Below are 13,842 nucleotides of genomic sequence, written 5' to 3' on the forward strand. Positions count from 1 at the left end.
CTGTAGTTAAAATCCTTCCCTTTACACTTGATGGTAGTTGCATCTTTAACTAAATCCCACATTAGTACACTGTGGTCACTGCCACAGTGGTTTCTTTATCTGCAAATTCTTAATGCATGAATAATCACTGCTGATAGCCAGATCAAGAGTTGCTCCCTCTGGTTCCCTCTCTAACATGCTTCTGTAGAAAACAGTCATCAATAAATCTACAAAAGTGTTGCTAGTGTGTGAGTGACCAACCCACAAGATCTAGTCAATATCTGGAAAATTAAAATCTCCCATTATAAGACATTCTGATTTACTGCCTCACTCTATTTCTCTGTACAGTTGTTCATTCATGATACTTCTCAGTTTCATTAGGCCAATAAATACATTCCTACCCTCATTTTGTTTTCCCAGTGCTTATGTCACACCAAACTGACTCAGCATTTCACTGCCCACCAATGTTAACTGGATGCACTGCATTAGATTTTGTTTTTCTTAACTAAGAGTATCACCCCACCCCATCCTGTCTGTCCTTTCTGTACAATGTGTACAGAAAGGACAGACATCGTACTCCCCATATTCAAATTCTGCATCCCTTATATCTCTGTGACACCATGTCTCTGATAACCGAACAGTGCCCACATTTGATGTCTTGATCAGCAATTCAAATTCATCAATTTATTTACTATGCTCCTAGCAATAGTTTAATTACAAGTACACATGCATCCTACTGTTCTTACTCTTAATTATCCTAACTCAACCCCTGTATTTCCTTGTTTTATAATGACCCACAACAATCTTGAAATCCGTGGTACCTTGCTTTCAAAGCTGCTGCTGCGTGTTACAATAGAAGCAGTGCAAGAATCACTTTCACTGCAGCTATTGTTAATCTGTTAGTTTCTGTATCCTCCTAAGATAGCATTTTGCCAACCCACTTAACATCAATAGCATCAGCAAATTTTCTTGCACCCTTTCTATTTAAGTGTTTCCCATCCCCGTAGAAGCATTCTCTCCTGTTAACAAGCACAGACCATGCTGAGAAAAATTCTACCCCATGAGCCTTGCACAGTCTCTCCAGGATCGAATTGATTGACAAGGCTCTCGTCATATACTCCCTCCTACTGTGTCTGGGCAGAATAGCAGACACTTTCAAATTTAACCCTAAATCGCAACTTTTTTTCAACGTTAACATGTAGTACTCACATACATAAAACATGTGATCCTTGTGCATTGTACATACTCATTTATCAATTTTATGTTACTAATGGTCCTCTTATGATTTTAGAGTTGTTTTAAAAATTTGAATTCAATTTATGTACGTCAATTTTAACCCTTTCAGTCCTATTCATTGAAATATATATGTAATACCACTGTCAACAGAAATGCTTTGATCCTTATTAGGTTAATATATATATTCATAATGCATGTAACAACTCAACTCTTGAAAAGATTTTCGTGTAATTTTATATTTTGGCCTTTTAAAAAGATTTTTGTAGCTATTCCAAATTTCATTAAAATTGGACTGAAATTCATCAATTATTATTTCCCTTTTTTTTTTCTTTTTTTTTTTCATATACATCACATACATTCTTCATATACCATATTTTTTTGCTGAAGTACTGAACATGTTGCCATGTGCTGGTTTTAGAAATGAATGGGCAATGCAGTGTGCACTCAGGAAAAAAAAAATTCTCAGTTTGCACAAAAAAAAAGTGCTTTTTCTTTTAAAAAAATCATGAATTATTGCCAGTGCACCCGAAATGTAATACACTGTGTACACACTTCAAAATAATTGCCTTGGAAATGCACACACTGTTTCCATACATTTACTCCAATCACAGAAACATTTCTGGAAGTCATCTTTTGTAACCCCTTTTAACACTTTGGTTGTTTTTTTTCTAAATGTTTTCAGTAGACCAAAAATGGGTTCCCTTAAGTACACTTTTCAGTTTAGAGAAGAGAAAAAGGTCACAAGGTCTGGAAGTAGGGTACATGTTCATACATTGTGCTGGAGCATTGTATTGATGGAGTTTCTGGCCATCCTTCCACAATTCAGGTCTCTTCCTTCAAATTTTTTAATGCAGCCTTGTCAGAACTTCTATGTGGTATGTTTGATTGATAGTCTGATTTGGTGGGATGTATTCAGCCATAATAATTCCTTTAATATTGAAAAAAAAGCATAGTTTTCATTTTTGATTTTGACATTCTTGCTTTTTTTTCCCTGGGGATTGCTTTGTTTCTGCTGCGGTGAATGTCTTTTAGTTTCTGGGTTGCATTGGCTACTTTCATTGCAAGTAATTACAATGCTCAGAAAGTATGGATCTTCAGTTTTTTTTAAAAATGTCTTCACAAAGTTGAAGTCTTCTCATTCTTTGATCTTCGTTCAAAATTTCTGGCACCATCTTGGCACACACTTCTCATGCCTAAATTTTCAGTTAAAATTTTTCTCTTTCTTTATCTGTATTGAGTTCTGATGCAACCATTCTAATGTTTAAATAATGATTATTTCTAATCAATGTCTTTACCCAGTCCACATTTTCATCAGTTGTCATGGATACTGGACAGCCTGGTCATTCATCATCTTCCACATTCTCTCTTCCTTCTAAAAATCTTTTATGCCATTCAAGCACATGAGCTCTTGACATAGTATCTTCCCCGTGAACTTGATGTAACAACTCTTAACTTTCAGTTGGTATTTTCTTTAGTTTTGTTAAAAATTTGAGATTGATTTGTTGTTTGATTCTTTTGTCTGTCATTTTTCTAGCAAACTGCAAAAACACAAGGTAATGAAAACCTGTCTCACTACAAAGTGAATGAGCATGTTGGAATGTGGCTTGGCAAAAAACTGGAGGAAAGTTCAAGGTCAACTGCTATGCCTTTATCTCACATCACGCTTGGTGGCTGTACACAGTCTTTATTTAGTATCCACACCTTGTACCTCAGATACATCAAGTTCAGTTGTATACACACACACACACACACACACACACACACGCTGCCCAGCTACTTTACTATGATCTAGAGGTTTTGGTTATATGCAACAATCTATGTAAACATGTGTAAATCAAAAAGGTCACATGGGGCACAAGAAAGCACTGTAAAGCAGTCGTGTAACTAGAAAAAGTGGGCCCCCAATGCATTAGTGTGGACCCACCTGAAAATATTTGTTTTGGTTAAAGTGACCAGATCCTTAGTATTCCAAAGCAGCACATCGATTTTACAACCCCCCTCCCCTAAAAACAATATACACATATTTTAAAAATTTTTTATATATAAAAAAACTATTCACATACAAAATATAAATTAAATACATATACTGTACTTCTTTGAACTAAACTTATAAAATAAAATGTCATACTTAAAAAACATACAGGGTGTTTCAGGTAAACGTTTCAGAACTTCTAAGAGGGGTAGGGTACATCCTGACAACTCGAAATCATATAGCAATGTGGGGTCGGAAATGCTTTCCTGAAGCGGTGTTGTACACAGAAGCACCATAAAGAAAAGAGACCGTAAGTGAGAAATCGTTTTAATAATACATGAAAAAGAAGCAAAAGGTACATGGATTAAAGTAAGTGTTCGAAGTTTCTTCCACGGGCTACAATGCACGCCTCACATCTCCGACGCATGGACATCCGAACATTCTGGAATACTCCAGGCGAATTTCGAATTTCTTCGGCAGCTACTGCGATTCTTGCAACCAGCTCCTCAGCATTGTCAACAGGGGTGTCATAAACTAGCGATTTCATATGACCGTGAAAATTCCTTCACAAGGAAAGGAATTTTCAACACGCATAACGACCATATCTGGGCGGTCAAGAACCCGCATGCAATACAACGTCGTGCAGCACAGATTCGATTTTCGGTCAATGTATGGGCCGGTATTATGGGAGATCACCTCATCGGACCTTACCTGTTACCGTGTCATCTAACCGGACCTATCTACTTGATCTTTCTGCAGCAAGTATTGCCACAACTTTTGAGAGATGAACAGATTTCTGCATCGACGCAACAGACAATGTGGTTCCAACACGATGGAGCCCCTGCCCATTATAGCGGAGATGTTCGTAACTACCTGGATGTCACATTTGGTCAACAGTGGATCGGACGTGGTGGTCCCGTGCGTTGGCCTGCTCGGTCACCCGACCTATCATGTCTTGATTTTTATTTCTGGGGTCATATGAAATCGCTAGTTTATGACACCCCTGTTGACAATGCTGAGGAGCTGGTTGCAAGAATCGCAGTAGCTGCCGAAGAAATTCGAAATTCGCCTGGAGTATTCCAGAATGTTCGGATGTCCATGCGTCGGAGATGTGAGGCGTGCATTGTAGCCCGTGGAAGAAACTTCGAACACTTACTTTAATCCATGTACCTTTTGCTTCTTTTTCATGTATTATTAAAACGATTTCTCACTTACGGTCTCTTTTCTTTATGGTGCTTCTGTGTACAACACCGCTTCAGGAAAGCATTTCCGACCCCACATTGCTATATGATTTCGAGTTGTCAGGATGTACCCTACCCCTCTTAGAAGTTCTGAAACGTTTAACTGAAACACCCTGTATATAGCCTATATATATATACTTTGTATATATTTTTTTAAAATTTTCCCCACATATATTCGTTTTATTTCACAGAAATAAAATAAAGTATGAAATATATCGGTGAAATAATAATAAAAATACATACTTCTTTTAACAATAAGAACAATAGAAATTAAATGATATAATTTTTCTTAATAATTCTTTATTATTTGCTATTTCTTCGTAAAATTCTTCACAAGAATTAGCAAAATTGCACTTAACTTGTAGTATTGTTTTCAGCTTTTCTACTTTTTTTTTTTTTTTTTTTTAATGTCCACAACTTATTTACTACCAAAAAAACTTTCCATTGCACCATTGGTTTCCAGCAAACATACTGCAAATGAGCATTATGCTTGCAATTAAGGACGGAGGCAATAGATTATGCTTCCTTGACGATATTTTCAAATGTCGTTTCTTAATTTTTTTACTTGATTATACAATGTTTCTATGCTGAATGCAGCTTCACCAATATCCATATTTGTTCTTTGCAAAATCATTGATGTTGAGTTAATACTCAATATTATTTTTAATCTGGACAGCTTACGACTTTTCATCGCTTTTTGACAATTGTATGATAATTTTATTTAATGACATTAGCAAATCGAGAAATCTTATAGATTTAAGTCAACTAGACCAATGAGTTGGATTTAATTTCTTTAATACGATATCGCATTCACTTGTAATTTGAGATAAGTCCCAACAGTTGATACTGTAGCCAAAAAACACATATCTACTTTGAACAATGCTGAAATAGGTGGATATTTCCAGTACTCCATTTACTGCATCATTAATAACTAGATTGAGATTGTGTGCCACACAATGTATGTGTAATGCATTCGATTGTGATTCTTTTAGGTGGGATTGTACTCCTGAATATGCACCACTCATTGTGTTTGCTCCTTTCCCACGACATTTTTAAAGATCCAGATCATTTGAATTTATGGAGTTGCGAATAATTTACTTTATTCCAGCAGCTGATCCATCAGTAACAGTGAGAAAACCAAGAAACGTTTCTCTGACATCTATACGTGTAGGTCTGTCGTCGTATGGATCTTTTATGATATGGACAAAACGGTACACCAAGCCTAGTTGATCCATTTTTGAGATATCTTGCATTGTATCAGCAATGATGCAAAAATATGGGGCTTCTTTAATATCCTTAGTTAATTGTTTTCTTAAATGTTGGCCCAAGCATTCAGTAACTTCATTCTGGATTCTGGGACTTTAATAAATAACTACCATAAAACAAAAGTGCTTCTGGTTGGTAAATCCACAACCTGTCTCATAATTGGGTCATAGTCTGCTAACAACTTTACATCTGACAAAAAATTTCCAACATAGGTATCACTTAAATTTTCTTGATGACCCCTTGAAGCTAATGAATTTCTCGACAGTTTTAGGATTATTTTAATCACCCATTCTAATACTTTTCTTCCATAATTGTATATAGTCCTGTATTGCTTTTCCATGATGCATGCTTCTGTGTGCTTACAGCTGTTTTCGTGGTCCTTAATTTCAGTAGACAAATTTTGCTAATTTGTCTTGTTACATCTAGTTTCAGAAAACATCCAGCATGGCTCACAATATCGGATTCCAGTTTTTTGAAGTAGCACAACCATTGCTTGTTCATTTTTAATCTGGATTTACTAGTGGTTGAGTAATATTTTACTGAAAATGATCTATTTTTGTTATTTTTTAGAAATTCTCCTTTTGGCTTGCAAGCACCATATTTTTTAATAAATGTCTTCATATCTGCTGTTAAATTCTCTGGATAATTTGCAATTTCAGTAGAGTAATTCTCTTTTTTAAGATTTTTGATATTGATATTTTCAGTTTCTTTCAGCATTGAAAAAACTTTATTTTCTTCTGCGGTCTACTTGAGGAGTCTTCTTCAGGTGTTTTTTGAATATCATTCTCTTGCTTAACCTCAATTAATGGCTCTTTTCCCGTTTTGTCTGTGTCAAAAGTTGTAGATTGACTTGTTGATGTTAATTCTGTTTCTGGATGAGCAAAATACAGTCAGTGTTGGAATAATTTTTTTAACTTCCTTTGTTAGAGCTTTGTCGGCAACACATTTTATTTTGCATTTAAAAGCACCGCTTTTATGCTTTTTCTCGAAAAATAATTATAAAAGTTTTATACTGAACTAAATATAATCTTTCATTGAACTGGAATGGTGTATGCGTTTGGTTACTTAAAAAGATTAAAAAATTACAAATATTGATAAGGACTAAAGTACTCGTAATATAGTTGTAAAATATTGCACCAGGATATTAGTTCATTATAGAATATACGAGATGGAACATTAGCACAAATCTCAAATTACACTTATAGACTTTCAGCATGACTTACTCTGGTTTACTATGTTGTCACCCATTACGTAGCAGACTACATCACTCCTAATCTCAGTAACCTACATTTTATCAACACTAATGCCAATCTGTTACTGTTTTAAAAATGGATGTACACTACCATGTGAGTTATAATGTGATGAGTCATTTATGAGATGATTGGGGAAGAGTAAAGAACAAAGGAAACTGCAACCTTTAGATACTTTAGTTTGGATTTGGATCTAACTGAAACAAACAGCAATATTATTAATGGCTTTTTCCTTTTTGGCACCTTGAACTTAACGACTTTGCCTTTGTTTATATAAATAAAAACCACATGGCACCTCCGTAGCCAGGTGGGCAAGAGCAGTAGTGCATAGCACACGCTTCTTGATTAGACTGGGGTTCGAGCCCGTGATCACAGGATGCGGAAGGTCAGGGAATGACCATCACATATCCCCAGCCTGGATAAAGGGTGAGGGTTGGCGTCAGGAAGGGCATCCGGCCGTAAACATTGCATGCCAAAACAATAAAAACGCTGACCCCATATATAATGGAAAAAGAGAGGACAAAAAAAAATATATATATATATAAATAAAAACCACACTGGCAGGATACAGGGATATGTTTATATAAACATAGCACATTGAGCAAAAATCTTGAATCCGCTACCTTACTATGGGAGAAGGTTGGGAGAGGGAATAAATGGAGGTATTGTGAAAATATCGTAATGTGAGCCCAATAACATAGTTTTTTTTTGTTTGTTTTTTTTTTGGTAATTCGTTCCAAGACCTCAGAAGTTGAAATTTTCTCTATATAACTAAGCTATTTATCTCTCTAAAAGGTCATTTTTATAATGGAAATTGTATTAGTTTTATATAAGTTTATATCAAATAAGCACAACACAAAAATCACTTTTAACTAAAGGATGCAAAAACAAAATATGCAGCCGACATGTTTACAAATGCTGCTGCTGTTGGCTGAGAGGATGGGCTATGTGGTCCAGTCGGAGACAATCGTAAGCCCATCGTAACGCAAAGGCGCTGGTTAATTTCTAGAATAAAATTTCAAAAAACCAATTCAAATAATTTTAAAATGCACTACACTTTCATTATCGTACGTTCAGTTATAAGAATAAATTTTGAACACCTTTGTGATATTTTTGTAAAGCACATTTCTGGAGGTCACTAGCATAAAACAGTTTGCACTTTCTAGTTTATTGTGCTTTTCTGTTTGCGCAATCTATTATAAACTGGTAGTAAACTTGATCGTATTGCATTTCCAATTATACTGATAACTGGAATTGTGTGGGTTTTTACATTACTGTATTATGGTGAAATATGTTTCCCCTTCACTGAAACTTCAATCATATAAGAAACATAACTAAATTTTCAGAATCTTTTCTTCATTCCTATTTACTTGTTACAACGATGAAGCGAAAGCGACTAAAGGAAAGTGCAAGTGGTGGCAGGGCTAGGAAAAAAATGAAAATTGATTTAGAAATGAAGGTGAAAATGATGAAGTAGTATGAAGAAGGGCAAAGTTTGTCATCTATTGCATAGGAATTAGGTCTCTCTGCTTCAACAGTGAATACTATTTTAAAGGACAGTGCACGTGTAAAAGAATATGTTAAAGGATCAACAGTGATCACAAAACAGCATTCAGGTACTATATTGGAGATGGAGAGCTATTAATAATAAGGATGGAAATTCAGATTCAGAAGCGAGTGCCCATGAGGTGTTTGTACTGGCACTTAACCTAATTTTTTATTGTATATTTCGAAGCACACTTTTCATTTTTCCTGCGCATAAAATCAAAAAATTGAATTAATAATTCTATTTACATGTTTGTCAAGAATTTCTTTTTTGCTTCGATTAAATTCAGCGCACATAGTTGCACTGTACTCAATAATAATGACCCAAATAAGTGGGCCCCTATTTGACAGCCCCCACAGTTCCTTAAAAACTGCCCTGGTATGCCCAGCTATGCAAATACCATTTCACCTCTATTTGCTGGAGTTTATATATACAAAGCAAAACTTTGTGTGTATGTATATATATACACACACACAAAGAGAGAGAGAATCGGATCTAACGGGCAGAAAATTGAGTGGGGGTGCCGCAAAACAAAATAAATTACTTAGGGGTGATGTTATTAAAAAAAAAGGTTGAAAACCATTACTATCCACTCAGTTATCACAAAATCATTTAGCTCCCTGTAATTTGTTGAACTTCTGGCATCCTCATCCTTTAAAAAACTTCATGTAAACATAGATGCAAAATATCTGTTTGGTTTGTCAGAAACTTGAGCAAGATTGTCAGCATACCATTTATATTTAAGAGACCAATGTGATCCATCCCTTTCTTTTCAGTGTTTACATAAGTAACGAAATCTTTGCATTCTTTGACCATTCTTTTCCCACTTTCATTTGCATTCTTTCCCAGAAGCCTCAATCTGCCTTAGTTTGCCTAACCCAGAAGTCTATGGCAAAGAATGCAAAGAAAAATAGCAAAGACGTATATGTGAAGTAATAGTTACATTGTTAGATAGAAACAAAAGAGAATTAGGGACACTGGTACAGAATTTTGTAAAATTTGAGTTAAAGAAAAATTGAAATAGTAACAAAGTTGAATTAAAATTAAGTCAAGCAATCCCTAACGATGATAAATGCACCAAAAATTAAAGCAGGAGATAGAGCAGAACAAAAAGAAAGGAAGAAATAAGATAGTGTAAGAACAAAATTCCAGTTTTAACTGGGTTAGAAAAAGTGCAATACATACCACACAACCACAAGAAGGCAGTGAAATGAAGCTACCTCTGAAACATATTGATGCTTTTGTGATACCATTTAGAAATTGTATTAGAGGTGAAGGGTTATTGAACAATCAAAGGATATTAACCAATAGGAGATCCTCACACAGTGTAGTAGGGAACCAGTGATATAGATACTCACAGAACAAGGACCAAGGCGCCTCCGTAGCCAGGTGGGAAGGAGCAACAGTGCGTAGCACGCGCTTCTTGATTAGACCAGGGTTCGAGCCCGTCACCACCAAATATGGAGGATGCGGAAAGGTCAGGGAATGACCACCACATATTCCCGAAGCAATATGGCCTTAGTTGCTAATGCTAGTAAAAACCAAATAAGGACCAACTGCCAGTATGGGCTGCCAACCAAATTGGAAAAATTATTGAAGCATTTTTATTTTATTTATTTATTGTACCCAGCAGTCCCTGCCAAATTCGAGTGACCCCACAGTATATTTACAATACCATACATACAGTATTACGGATACAATTCACAATATCATACAGAGAATGAGGTATATCCATTCAAAAGTAGGCAACAATGTTCAAAGTCCATCTGCACGAGAATCCTCGTGCAGATCAACTTTATACATGTATGATACAAGAACTACGTTATCTTACTGAAATTGTCCGATATACTTGTAGCCTGAGACATGAGTCTGTCACAACACAAGGAACTGCACATTAATGTGAGTGATCTGAAATTTTTATGTTCTGAGAAAGCAATAGATAATCCACCTGATGTCATGCAGCACAAGGAACTGCATTTACTAAAATTGTACTGCACAGAACAAAGTAGTAAAAAATCACCACTGAAACTGCACTAATAACGATGTGATTGCTAAATGGTCAGTGCACAATAAGCTGCAATAGACATTCCTTGTCTAGACTAATGGCAGTTATCTGTACATATTAGGCCACAGCAATCATGTGGCCTAATATGTACAGGTAATTCACTGCTGTTGGTTAGTAGAGCGATTGTCTCTGGATGAAGGTTGACACAATGCATAACAAAAAATGCAACGCAAATAGCTGCAACTGATGGTTCTTTACATTATATGGAGAAAATTGTTTCTCTCTAAAATGATTTGGTTATCATTGCCTGCACAGAATAAGTTCCACCTATAATTCGAACAGTACCACACATCCTGTGCCTACCCTGTTGAAATATTGAAATCCATTCTAATAATCAGCCAACCTGGTTCTCCAGTCAGCCACAAGACCTCATAACACGATGCAACAATTAATTTCCTTGCTCTTTGATTTGTAAGATTAACTGGCTTCAAAATACCTGGAGAGCAAATTCTTTGAAGGATTTGAAATCCACCTCTGTTCATATTAATTGTTCACATCCAGGATTAAAAGCATGTAGATGTGGCAACCCTGCATTAATTCCTCCCTAAGATTGGAGTACCCTATCAGGAGGGTGGCATGTAAATTTGGACTAAACCAACTTTTTTTTTTCATGTGAACCCCAAACGAGAGGTATTAGAACATATAATACTTAGTACCGTGCTTGGGTTGGAGGTTGAGAAGACAAAAGAAGATATCTGTTGACATTGAACTTGAACTTCTGTAGACTGTAATTTTCAGGAAATACATATGAAGGAAGGTTGTTCCAGAAAACGGCAGTTGACTGAATAAACAAGGAAGATATAAAGTTGATTCCGTGAGTTTGAAGTTGGACAGTAAATGAATGTTGGCTGGTGGTGGCACGTGTTCGGACTGTTTTGAAAGAGAGAGAAGGAATTATAGAAGCCAATTCAGAACAGTGCCCATGGAAGTATCTGTAGAAAAGGCATGCAGCAGAAACAGTATGTCTATGAGACAGCGAGTGGAGAGACTATTAGAGAAGAATCATTAATTAACCTAATTGCCCTCTTCTGTATCTGTAGAAAAAGGCTTGCAGCAGAAACAGTACATCTATGAGACAGCGAGTGGAGAGACTATTAGAGATGAATCATTAATTAACCTAATTGCCCTCTTCTGTATCTGTAGAAAAGGCATGCAGCAGAAACAGCGAGTAGAGAGACTATTAGAGACGAATCATTAATTAACCTAACTGCCCTCTTCTGAACGGAATCAAGAAGCCTGAGAGTGGTTTTGGGCGCACCACCCCAGATGTGGGAACAATATTCCATGGTAGGGCAGATTTGCGATTTGTACAGAGCGAACAGCTGTTTGGAAGAAAAGTAAGAACGAAAGAGAAAACCAAGTTTTTTAGATGCAGAGGAAGCAATATTTGTAATGTGCTTGTACTAAGAGAGATTAGAAGTCAGGGTAATCCCCAAAAGAGATATATCGGAGTGCCACCAAAGGTAAGCATAACAGCAGAAGAATCCTTTTTGCAAGATATAAGACAAGACTAAGTTTTAGAAGGATTGAAATCAACTAAGTTGTCTTTGCCCCACTGGAGAATTTAAGGAATTGGCAGCAGATTTTTGAGAAGTTGAAGCTGATTGAGCAGGACAAGATTTCTCAAAATGGAAAGTGGAATGCAATGTGCTATCATCAGCAAAACTATGGATAGGATTGCCAGTCAATGGAAGAAGGTCATTGATATACAAGAGGAAAAGAGTGGGGGAAAGAACTGAACCTTGGGGGACACCGGCATTAGTGGAGAAGTTAGAAGACAGAGAGCCATCTACCATCACCCTCAGTGAGCGATCAGAGAGAAAACTGGATAACCAATTACAAAAGACAGTTGGCAAACCATAAGATGGAAGCTTGTATAGACCTTTATGCCAAACACGATCAAAAGCCTTTGAGATGTCAAGAGCAACTACTTGTGTTTCACCGAACTTTTCCATTGAATGTCCATAAATGGGTAACATAAGCCAGAATATCACCAGCGGATCGACACTGATGGAATCCATACTGGCTATCGTTGATCAGACAGGTTTCTAGGTAGTTTAAGAGTTAGGGGTTAATTGATTTCTCCATTACTTTAGAAAGAGTAGAAGTAATTGCAATGGGACAATAATTTGATAGGAGGGATTTGTCACCCTTTTCAAGAACTGGCTGGATATCAGCAAATTTCCAAGCAAAAGGAAAAACACCTTTGGAATAAGAAAATGAAAAAAGGCTGCAAAGAACAGGAGTAAGTTCAGGAGCACAGGTTTTGAGAACAAGTAGAGAAATACCATCGGGACTTGGAGCTTTCTTAGCATGAAGATTTGTCAAAATCCTTCTGACATCCTTTTGAAGGAAGACCACAGGTGGCATTGAATGGAGCGTGTTGGGAATGATGGGAGGTGTTTTACCAAGATCATTAATACATGTGTTGGAAGAAAAATGGGATGCTAGCAGGTCAGCTTTATCTTTGGCTGAAGTGACAACAGAACCATCTGGTTTGGACAGAGGTGGGAGCAGAGATGGGGCCAATAGCTTCGGCAAGAGACCAGAATGCTCGGCTACCATTAGGGCAATAAGGAAATTTTCTACTCTTAGCCTGTTCAAACTCTAGTGTGGACTAATTAATAACTGCTTTACAATTGTTGCGAGCTTTGGTGTAGGCAGAAAATGAAACCGAAGAATTAGAAACAAGCCAATTAACGGTAAAGGATTCCATTCCTGCAAGAATAATTTCACTGACACGATCTGAGCAAACGTTGACATCAAAAGTTAACAGTAATCCGACTAAGGAAAAGAAGAAAATAAATCTTGCAGATCATCCCATTTTGCATTCTTGTAATGCCCAACAATACGAGGTTGGGAATAGCATTAGATAAAGGCTCCATAGGAGAAGAGACAATCACCAAGTTGTGATCTGAGGTGTCTGAAGGACCTCTCACTTTGACCTTGTACTTAGAAGGGTTGTTTGTGAGAAAAAGATGAAGCATGTTGGCTGTACGGTTAGGATTGTCCAGTATTCCTGTTGGTAAATGAATAATCTGTGCAAGGTCATTAGTAATTGCAAAAGCCTCAGCATCTCGACTAGCTGAGTCGGTGGGACTAGAAACGGAAGCCAGCTGGAATTGTGAACATTACAATCACCAAGGAAAATTACCTCACTGTTAGGAAAGTTGGACTGGAGAAAGTCAAGTTGTAAAGAGAGGAAGTGAAAGAGCTCAAAGTGCTTAGTGGAGTTGGGAGAATGATAGAGACAACAGATTTGACACGAGGTAGAGAGATTTTGAGCC

Source organism: Mastigoproctus giganteus, chromosome 2, assembly GCF_048544385.1.
Source record: "Mastigoproctus giganteus isolate SK-2022 chromosome 2, ASM4854438v1, whole genome shotgun sequence".
NCBI lineage: Eukaryota > Metazoa > Arthropoda > Arachnida > Uropygi > Thelyphonidae > Mastigoproctus > Mastigoproctus giganteus.